A 10,720-nucleotide genomic window follows, 5' to 3' on the forward strand; every position below is an offset into this window, starting at 1 on the left:
GTTTATTTCTAGCAGATAATGTTTACACCCTTTAGGCATATCCAAGTCAGGAAGACCGGATTCCTCATGTAAACAATAAACAGAGGTCAAGATGGTATCAAGACCCTAATGGACGCAGACGCAGACAGTCGTATAGAATACCCTCTTCATTCTTAAAACAATCTGTCAACAGAGGTATTAGTAAGACAAAGAGAAGGCATAGTAATGCGGAACCCCGAATCCGGTATAGCCGTAACAGGCGGCTCATATGAAGTTAAACGACAAAGAAAGGCTGAGATTATCATCCGAGATTAAATCTGGGTGTGGTAACACCTCTACATAAGGAAAGTATCGAAAAACGTATTGCCTGCCTTTAATAACCAGAACCCAACATCTATACAATAACCCGAAAGTATATGGAAATGAATATATACTACAGACCTCAAAGATCTATTCATAAGAGCCGTTAATCCGTCGGCCATTCATCTATGGTAACAGATGATGGCGCGACAGAATGACCCTACTGTACTCTTTCAAGCTTCAGCCAGTCGGCCATACATCTATGGAGTCAGATGTTGGCACGGCAGGATAAATCTATACATAGTCATTCAAGAATAATAGCAAAATGCAATAGAATTATAGAATTACATGATTACCATTGCATGCATGTTATAATCCAATCGACATGATTCCGAGGAAAAGGAAATATATTACACAGCTGAAAATATACAAAACCCTACTCTGTTTGGTAGAAGGTCTTTCGCCTCCATAAGGAAAAATTAAGACATTATATAACTGAAATAGAAAGATACAGTAAACCTCGGCCTTCGTATTATATGAGTACAAAATAAATAAGCCACTGGTTTCGAACCAGGGTCTGTAGACAGTCATAATTATGGCTATAGCTCCGACATTCTAAAACAAGAATAAATTACATATATCTGTGTAAAGAGTCAAGTAGGAGTTCCAGCTTCAGATATCAGAGGTAATCACCATGGTTGGAGAGGGACCCAACTCCTTAAGCGGTCCCAGAGATTCTTGGAACCCGAATAAGAGGTGAGGTCCATCAAGACCTGCGACCAATCGAGTAAGATGAGGTTGGGGTCGCTATTCTTGCACAGAGGAAAACTCTGGCAAACCAAAACGAAACAGAAAGAGACTAACCGAGAACCAAACCCTTAGATCAGATAAATACCTGTGAGGGACTCGGCGGGTTTCATCAGAACGGACTCTTCGTTAAACCATAGATGCCGGAAGCCTTGATACGCAACCTGTCAAGCCAGAGAAGGGAGTTTAGAGCTCGGCGTAAACATTCAAAGCAAATAAACATAACAGACCTGTTAATCGATAAGAAAATCACCTGACTGGCTCGAGAATACAATCTATGCAGTTGGAAACCCCTCGGAGGATGCAAATGCCTGGAATCGTGGAGGTCTTGGCGCGGGTTGATGGAGCAAACCCTTGCAGCGAAGAACAAGGAGCGGGAGCGTATGGAACTGTAAGACAAAAGTCTCGAATAATCCGGAGAATGACAATTATAAACCCTGACTGGCAGCGGTGGAACGTGGAGCCCTGCCCACCCTCGATTTCATCCGGCGACTGTGCACCGTGGATGAGGGTGACCTTACCAAGAAATCCGGCGCGGGAAAAACCTAAGTACAGAGACCCTGCTCTCATCACATGGTCTGTCCGATGAAATCCAAAGTCACCGCCAGATGTCCAGCGCAGGAGGCGCCAACAGAAGAGTTTAGTACAGCCTCGGCACATTCGAGGAATACGCATAAAGATGATGTACCATATAGTTAACACATAATCCAGGACATATATTAGTAGTGTGACAGCCGTAGATATGTCTTGTTTTGCCTGCCACGTTATACATTGCCTTAGGTTAGGCATGTATGTGAAACAATGGCATTATAACACAATTGTATTTATTTAACATGAAGGTGTTAACTGTCACACGGAATCAGTCAAGGGTGCGGACACAACTGACCTTCCTAGAAGTCTAAAACATTCTAATGACAAACAAAACAAACTGGAGCTATCCTTCTCTAAACATACATTATGATATGAGAAATCAAGTGTTTTGTTCTTACCTCTGTCCAAACGTTGTTGTAGAAGTCCAAGCTTTGTTGATCCGGATGAGCTCCTCCCGTTCTCCAAAACCTGCAATCACCAACAGTCAAACAATTAAATAGCACCTGATTATAACATAAAACAAAGCATATTCAACATATAGGCCAAGGAGTACATGAAATAACCCATTAACAACAAGCTATTGAGAAGAATGAACCAATTTGCATTAAAGGTAATCAAAAGGAACCATTACAACCTGAGCCTTGGTGTTGTGTAAGCTCCTTCCAGGGTCCACAAGAGTCTTCCTCTACTTTGACAAAGCTCACCCACTTCCAAATAGAACAAGTAAAGATGACAATCTCTCCTCACAAGCTTCTAAATGGGAGTCCTAATACCTGCAGCATTTACCCTTAGAAATCTATAGCTTTCAACCTTCTTCCTTCTGGCTCAATGCCTCTTTTTATAGTGCTCAAGAGGAAGTTAATCAGGTCCACCATCAATGGGATAGTCCCCTCTTTGGATGGGATCACTCCCTTATTGATGGGATAAGTTCCTCTTTGATAGGGGTGCATGAACCATCTGGAGGCACTCGATACTCATCCAAGAATCTTCTAGAATGCTCTAGAAATGACCACAAGTAAGTTTTTGAAGATAAAACTTGCGCATTTTAACCTTTTCAGAGGGACGCACCTGCCCCTTTAGATACAGAGCGTCCTTGGACGCAGACCTTATGAACAAAAGGTGCGTACCCGCAGGCAAGGCTTGAGAGAACCTGCGTACCCAGAGATAAACATGTTTTATAAAGATTTTCTCTCTTTCTTGGAGTTTGATATGAATAGTAGAGGCATAAGACTTGATCAAAAGGGTAGTATGACTGTTGATTGAGCCATACCGACCGTAAATAGCCATGGTGACATTTTTTAGTGTAACAGATTGCCCCCTAAAGTGCGAAGCCTGGAATAGATTGGGGTTTTGTATTATCTAGGAAGGGTGAAGCGCTTTATCATTTCGAGGATTATCTCATGGAGAACCTGGTTGGAACCTACAATTTTCAACACAAAATACATGGATAAGATTATATCATCACTGAGGTAGGCATTCCCATACTCAGATAAAAACTTTAACTAACAGACTAACTACTCTGATACAGAAATGATCTTATAGTACATCATAATCAGAGACTTTTGTAGACACAGTATGGGCGCAGCCATCTGTTTATGATTAGTCTACTTAGATAATGAATACAAAACTCCTCGCAGCCTGGACGGTAAAGATTTGATCCAGGGTCTTCATTCTTACTTCTCGAATTGGTACGATTCTAGCCATGCGAATAAATGAGTCGATGTCGAACATGGTAGAAACCACTTGATTACCAGTCGATGATGTGAACTGTTAACAAGCGTGAGAGAGACCACCAGTAATGTCAATGGTTCTCAAAGTACCTAGTACAATCCATGAGATGTGAATGAATGAGTTGGTGTCGAACATTTCACGGAATCCTTCGATCGAAAGTCAATGATGTAAACTGACGTCAAAGGCGAGAAACCTGCCATTGATGCATGAAGACTTCAAGGTACTGACGATTTCTAAGTCATCTCTCTAGATAATGTGCTGATGTCGATAGAAAGAGACTCGTTGCAGGCAAGCCCACAACACGAAATCATTGTTCAAGTTGAAGAAATATTGCTGTAAGGACTGACTCAGGGATGGTCAAATGGATGACAAGTATTTTGCAGATGAAAGTTTTGTTTGCAGACCTCTTGAACACATAACGACACGACATATGGTTTGGTGCTAAATAACTCAAAGTTAATCCCCGGAACCCGGTTGAAGACTTTCAAAAGTGGTTTGATTGACTGTGAGGTAAAAGATTTCCCAACCCAGGTGAATGAAAAGTGTCGTGTCCAAGAGTGGTAATAAAGTTTCTTTTGAGACAAAAGGTAACAAATAGGCTCATTCTTCTCTCTTTTCCCCCACCATTTCTGGCAAGTACCTCTTTATTTTTAACAAGCTTGAGGAGGATAACATATGCTTGATTAAAAACTTTTATGTTCCCCGATGGAGGATAATAATTATATGGGTCATCCAACCCAATAAAAATAGGTTTCATTGCTCAACAAAATGATACGAAGTTTCTTGTTTTTCATATTATCTTTTCAAAGAATGGAGACTACTAATAAATTCCTTGCCCCTCGTGAATAATCAATGTGTAGATAAATGAGTCTATATCTATGCATTACACATATTGTATATAGAATCTAATTTACAGGACGGGGTCATGAGCATTTTACTGGAATAATAAAATGACCAATGATGGATGATCATAGACATTATTAGTTCCTATTTTTCCAATTCATCTTCCATCACGGGAAAAAATAAGTGATATATACTTCCTCCAGTTATTGTTCGAGCCGGATGATAAAAATTGGCATGTCCGGTTCTTTCGGGGGATAGATCCATAAAGATCTACTTATCCCAATAACAAAGAAACCTGACCTAAATGATCCTGCATTAAGGCCCTCACCCATATGAATGAGTGAGCGACTCCGTCCGAAAGGGAGTGCAATAGAAAGAAATCCGACGCGAACAATCAGTCGAAGGAGCGAGAAGCCGCTCACCCGACCTACTATTTACCCACCCACCCCAATCCCCGGTGAGGAGCGAAGCTGCGGGTAAGATTCTCAGGGTCTAATCTGCAAGACCCTCACCCATCGGAATGAGTGAGTGACCGATGGCGGCCTTGACAGTCGAGCCCCTCACCATATGAATAGTGAGTGACTCCGTCCCTCCGGTCCTCACCATATGAATAGTGAGTGACTCCGTCCCTATGAAGAAGTAAGGGCCCTCTCCCGGGGGTCGAGCATTCGTTACCTCACCCTCACCATATGAATAGTGAGTGACCCCTAAGTAATAAATATAGGGCCCTAGAGCTGGTCGAACCTGTTAGGCGAGAACGTTGAGGTAGTGGCTAGAACGTTAGGTGAGGCAATGGCTGGTTTTGTGTCCGGCTGGCTGGTCTGGATATATGTACATGAATTCCTGCATTCTACGTCAGAAGACCCCCCAAAACATATTCAACCATCGAAAAAGATCGATGGCGGCCTTTTAGTCGAGCCATCTTGCGATCCCTCCCCACTGGACTTACTCTCCCAGGACAAGAATGACCCTCGCTATGGGCTAAAATGGTTCCAATCTCCAGTTCCACTCATCCTACAAAGACTCCCTTTTAGCTCTATTTATTTTCATGATAGGGTGGGTCTTTCGGATATACTCCCGGTGATCACTAGCATAGTCCCCAATAAAGGATCTTAAAAATTGAACCTTCCCTCACCCATATGATGAGTGAGCGTTAAAACCCTTGCACTAGGAAGCGCAAGCCCCTCCGGCACCTTACTTTCTGCGCCTTTAGCTCTCACTCGCAAAGATCGAAGAGTGAGTGGGCCTATAAAGAATTTCATTTTCCTGCAGATTCTTCCAGGAAGAAGCTCATCCTTCAGACGAGTCCAACCCAGTTTTGATTCGAACCCTAGGAAGGAGTGGTTCGTTCCTATTTGTAATTGAACAGGTCCTTTACTGTGAAATGTTTAACGAGCCCAGTATAGGAGAAACTCGGCGTTTTTCAATTTTAGAGAGTCTGAAAAACTTAAGGAAACTCCAAGTTGAACTTTTTTGTAAATTTGTGTCCCTCAAGCCCAAAAAAGTATAAAATAATACCTGGGGGAACCGCTTGATCTTGCGACCAAGGAGTACTTTCATAGTTAGTGTCATTGACCTGAAAAGTAAAAAGCGATCAAGGAAACGTCGTTTTATTTCCATATCGAGTTTGAAACGACAAAAACACGGCAATCTTTTCCTGATTTTACGGTTAGAAAAGAGCTATAAGGGGACCGTCTTTTAATTCCGTTTTAACGAGTGTAAAAGAAACGCTCGACAATATTTTCATGTTTTAGGAGTCAGAAAAGGGCTTAAAAGATGACTCTGATATTTGTTTGTGAAAAATTACAATTTTCCCTCTAAGTCCCTTTGTCCTGCACAAAAGCGACACATTACTCATACCTGTTTAAGATAGGCAAAAATTCATCGAAAAACATCTTTCCATGGTGAAAAATGAACAAATTCATCCAAAAAACCTATAAAAAGACTTTTTACCATGTCATTTTTACCGTTTGACTGTTGAGGTTGAAAAAGGAGCTTTTGACAAGAAACTTCCCGTGGTCGCTGCGGAAAATCCGACCATTAGAATCGAACGCCGTCTCTTCCAGGTATTTCACAACATCCTCCTTGTCAATTTCATCCATTTAGAATTTTGTTTTAAGTTTCATTTTTTATTTTTAGGGGGTTTTGGGTTTTGGAAACCGCCCTGCGGGGGACGCAGCTTTCCTAAAGGCTGGCCTGCGTCCCCCGACTTTTTCCTACACAGGGAAAAGGTCGGGGGACGCAGGTTGCCTTCAGGCCACCTGCGTCCCGGTGCACTGTGTGCCAAACGCGGGGTGCGTCCTCCGCAAAACGCGGGTTTTGAGACCCCAAACTCCCAAACCAACCATTGAAATTCCTCAAAACTAATTTTAATGCCTGTTTATTCATGTGTAGGGCACTTATCATGATGGATTGGAGAGAAAGAGAGCATGAGGAGGTTGATGAAGCTGCAATCAATCATCAACCTTCCCTCGATGCCCTAAGAGGATGTGGTTTATACAAATACTGGTCCATTCCCGGTATGAGAGCTCAGGTAAGGTTCTTGGAGTGGCTGGTCGAGAGATGGAACGTTCAAGAACAATGCTTTTATATCAGCAGGCAACAACTCGAGATAGAGCCTGCTGACATTTACTTTCTTACTGGCTTGCCGAACAGAGGTGAGCAACTCAACCTGGCTGGGACTAGGCCGGGTGGCCAATCCCTTGATAGTCTCCGAGCAGATTGGTGCCTACCTGATCGAGAGCACAAGAAAGGCATAGAGATCGAATATGTCTCTCAACGTGAACTCATGGTCTTGGCTTTCACTGTGACCAGAATTTGTGGCTCAGCCACTTTACATATTGCTACTGGGTCTCAATTTCGGATGGCAATTGATTGTCTCCAAGGCACCATTTTCAACTGGTGTGATGCACTGTTGGCTAACTTGAAAGTCCAACTGACCAAGGCAAAGACCGGCAGACTAAAGACCTTTGGATATGGGCCTATAGTCGTGAGCTTCGCCTTAGAGAGGATACCAATGCTGATCCCTCAGCATCTCACTGTTGATATTTCGGGTCCTCAGGAGCCAAAGCTGGTACGATGGGTTGCTGTGATGGCCCGACATCCGGACGAGGGTGCGGCAGTTGTTCGATTCACTGACAGTTATTTTCACTGGTTAGAGGACCAGGTGTTCGCGATCCAGGATTTTCCGTATGCCGGAATAGATTTTCGAGGTGATCCGGACATGGTTCTTCCACAGGGAGAACAATGGGATGACAGAGGTACTTTATTTTTCACGAGTTTTTAAATTATGTATTTTTTTGTTTTTTATATATATCATCTCAAACTGACAGTAAAATTTTCAAAATGCAGATGTTGGTCCACAGCGTCCAGCCAACCTCCGGCTTTTCGAGAGGCGACATCCAGTTGCACCGCTACCGGCCCCACAGGACGCGGCGGCTGCGGAGGTACTGACTGAGTTGGAGCATGATCTACAGCGTCTGACGGCGGATATACCGGAGACATCTATGGATGATATTCCTATCAGACTTCAGCGCTACGTAGTCAGGGTCCCTGGACCGTTCAGGAGATTTTTGCGCAAAGTAGCTCGTGCAGTGGTGTCGTACAGGGAGCACCACCAGTGATTGGCTAGTCACTTTGTAGACACATGTGACATTTTTGTCTTTTTGTACTTATCATTTTGCCGATCATAAGGTGTTTTTCAACCTATGATCGAAGATGATGTATATTTTTTGACACACTCCTATCTATATATATATCACTATTACCGGCTTATCTTGTTTAACATGTATGATGAAATGTTTTTTAAATTTACTTGCATGATTATCGTAAATGTCTGTCCAACACTCGAGAAGCAATTGCATCTGCTAATGTATTTAAGGACCTTGGAATATGCTGATATTCAATGTAATCAAATTCACGTTCCAAGAGACGCACTCTCAAAAACAACCTTAATAACACAGGATTTCTAATGGCATAAACTCTATTAAGCTGTAATACAACAAGTTCAGAATCTAACCTCACTATCAAACGTCGAATTCCAAATGAAATAGATTCGGATAATAATTCAACCACTGCACTGTATTCTGCAATGTTATTCGTTGTTTGACCGAGGCTTACCCCATGCATAGAAACTAACTTTTCAGAGGGTGAATAGATAACCCAAGCTGCGGAAGAGATATTCCGTGTATTACAACAAGCACCATCAGCAAATCCAATGTATGTTTGGAGGGGCGTCGACATCTACAATATCAAGAGCAAAACCAAGATAAGCCAGAATAACGACGAAAAACACACTCACTAAGCTAAGCACACTAACTAACTAACAATTAAACTAGCTAGAAAGAAAACCTAACCTAACTAAAAATTCTCCATACCCACCATTTAAGCATAATATCTCTTTAGGTAAATTCCATTTCTGGGTTTATCCAAAGAGTCCCCATCAAAATCTACTAGCTCATAAGCCCCTTTTGCTAGCTTTCGCTTTACAATATAGGGTCCATGCCACATAGGAACGAATTTTCCAGCACCTAGCTTATCGTTAGCTTGATCATATAAGAGCACTAGGTCTCCCTCCGAAAAATTTCGAGGGGTCACATTTCTATCATACTGAGCTTTCATTCGCTTCGCGTGAGTCTCGATTGCCAATGTAGCGTCACGTCGAGTCTCATCTAATTTAGCTAAGTACAATAAACGTTTCTCCTCTTCGGAAGTAGCTGGAAGTAATTTGACAGCCATTTGAAGTGATGGGATTTCACATTCAATGGGTAACACTGCTTCTAAGCCATAAACTAGCTGGAAAGGAGTGAACCCTGTTGAGGTTTTCACTAAGGTTCGGTATGCCCATAGCGCCGAAAATAACATGTTGTTCCAATTCGACCGATGAATACCAATGGTTCGTCGAATCATGATAACCAGAACTTTGTTGATAGACTCAACCAAACCGTTGGCTTGCGGATAATGAGGAGTAGAGCTGTCATGGCGCAAACCAAGCTGGCTTGTAAGTTCAGTCATCATGGTGTTTCGAAAATGGCTTCCATGGTCAGTAATAATTGCTTGTGGGAAACCAAACCTAGTTATTATATGATTGAATATGAAAACTGCAGCTGTTTTACCGCTTGCGTCGAATGTAGGCATCGCCTCGGCCCATTTAGTGAAATAATCAACCGCGAGGATGATATACGCATGCCCCCCGGCCGAGTGAGGGTTACAAGTAAGAAAGTTGATACCCCATTTGGCGAATGGACCAACTGCAATTATAGGGTGGAGAGGAGCAGGTGGTGCGCGCATCTTTCGATCAAAAACTTGGCAGTTGTGGCACTTCCGGACTGCAATGATACAATCTTTAAACATAGATGGCCAGAAGTAACCAGCGCGCAACACCTTCTGAGCTGTGGCATACCCAGACATATGACCGCCACATGCTCCAGAGTGACAATCATTCAGAACTCTCTCAGCCTCTTCGTGAGTTAGTCAACGTCGAAAAACTAAGTCTGCCCCCCGGCGATAAAGTGTATCTCCAATAATTTTGCATTGTTGGGATTGAAACCTAATTTTTCGCCGTTCCTCTTTGGAAGCTTCAGGCCGAAAGGTTTGGGTTTGGAGATAGATGATTATATCCCCGAACCACGGATCTAAAGTACTGATAAGAAACAAAGATTCGTCTGCAATGGACTCTTCCGCCACAGTTTTTGTGTCAGTACGTGGGAAATCACACATCAATTCCGCAAAGACTAAGGATTTCTTAGACTTGGACTTCTCGAACTCCAAGTCGAACTCTTGCAGGATAACGATCCATTTAGAGTACTTTCCCCCTAGCAACTGTTTTGTCAAAATGTAAATCATAGGGTTGCAATCCGAAATAACTGTAGTTTTACGGAGAAGAATGTAGTGACGAAAACGCTGGACAGCTTGAACGGCTGCCAAGGCCAATTTCTCCACATGCGAATATTTTAACTCAGTGGAATTTAAGGTTCGACTAAGATAATATATCACATGTTCTGCTCCGAATTCATCTTCTTGAACTAACACCATTCCAATAGTGGAATATGAAGCTGCGAGGTATAAGAAGTAGTCCTGGTTGTAGTTGGGAGGATGCAACAACGGTGCATGGGTCAACGCGTGTTTAAGTGCATCAAAAGATTGTTGGGCAATCTCGTCCCAAAAGAATTGAACGTTCTGTTTCAACAACCGTGTAAAAGCTTTAGTGACCTCGACGTAGTTTGGGATGAATCGACGTAAAAAGTTCGCTTTCCCTTGCAAACTTTGGATTTGGCGCAAACTCGAAGGAGGAGGCAATTTGATGATCGCTTCGACTTTCGAGGGATCGACGCGAATGCCGGCTTTTGAAACAACAAATCCCAGCAATCGACCTGTTTCTATATAGAAAACACACTTGTGGGGATTCAAACGGATTCGATAATGCCTACACCTCATAAAGATTGCTCGTAGGTGGTCAAGGTGATCAGCT

The sequence above is a fragment of the Pinus tabuliformis genome, chromosome 4_2, assembly GCF_031772625.1.
Source record: "Pinus tabuliformis cultivar Carrire ecotype Pingquan chromosome 4_2, CPIR1, whole genome shotgun sequence".
NCBI lineage: Eukaryota > Viridiplantae > Streptophyta > Pinopsida > Pinales > Pinaceae > Pinus > Pinus tabuliformis.